Below are 997 nucleotides of genomic sequence, written 5' to 3' on the forward strand. Positions count from 1 at the left end.
CCGCCTCCACCTCTCCCAGACACCCACCCGCAGTGCCCAGCCCCGTCTCTAGGGTCTAGGACTGAACGTCTGTCCCCGGCCTCCATGCTGCGCTCCTGTCTCTTATACACATCTAGATGTGTATATCGCTTAAGGCAAGGACCGGCCATTTTCACTTCTTTTGTGGTGGAATGTCATCGGTTAAGGCAGGAACCCGCCATCTGGATGTGTACATGCAGGTCACAGGGGATATGATGGCTTAGCTTCGGCTCAGAGACCTGACAGTATCACCGACCTCATGAGCTCAGTTATTCGGAGCTGCTGGTTTAACCTCCCAAGTCTTCCCGGACCCGTGCCCTCCTCTTGGGCAGCGTTACTGACCACCATGATAGGACGTCTGTTCCCATCTAGCCTCCCCCCTGCAGCCAGTAATCTCCGTAAAACGAACACCTGGCTTAGTTTCTGCTGGAAACCGTTGAATAGTCCCCCCTGTTTTCTGGAAGGGTCTGAGCAGCTCCCCGTTGCGTCCACAGCCCCCGGGGCCTGCCTCCTGCAGGTCCCGCTACTTTGTCACCAAAGCATCCTCAGCGCTTGCACCTGCGTGAAGCTGTGCTCAGGCGCTGCCGCCGAGGGAATCGCCTTCCCAAAGCTCTGCGCTCTAATTCTCACTCGTTTACCAAGAGGTAGCAGTGTGGGGAAACTAGAATTCTCCAGGGACTCTCCCCTGTGCTTCGTGACCGTCTGTGGAATCCTTGTTTTAGGATCTGCAGGTCGTTTCCAGTCGTGCGCGCAGCACGGAGGCTGCCGGCCCTGCCCAGCGCTGGGCTCTCTCCGCCTCTCTCCCACACGCCGGCCTTTCTGTGCCAGCTGGCTGTGCACCCAGGTCAGGAAGCCCAAGGTCGGGGCGTTAACCCAAGGGCCCTCCCGCGTTCCCTCCGAGGGCGGAGAGGCGTCTGCGCCCGAACCACCTGCGGAGACACCTGGAGCGCCGGCAGAGCTCGGCTGTCCTCGCGGTGCG

The sequence above is a fragment of the Mandrillus leucophaeus genome, unplaced genomic scaffold (genome assembly GCF_000951045.1).
Source record: "Mandrillus leucophaeus isolate KB7577 unplaced genomic scaffold, Mleu.le_1.0 Scaffold533, whole genome shotgun sequence".
NCBI lineage: Eukaryota > Metazoa > Chordata > Mammalia > Primates > Cercopithecidae > Mandrillus > Mandrillus leucophaeus.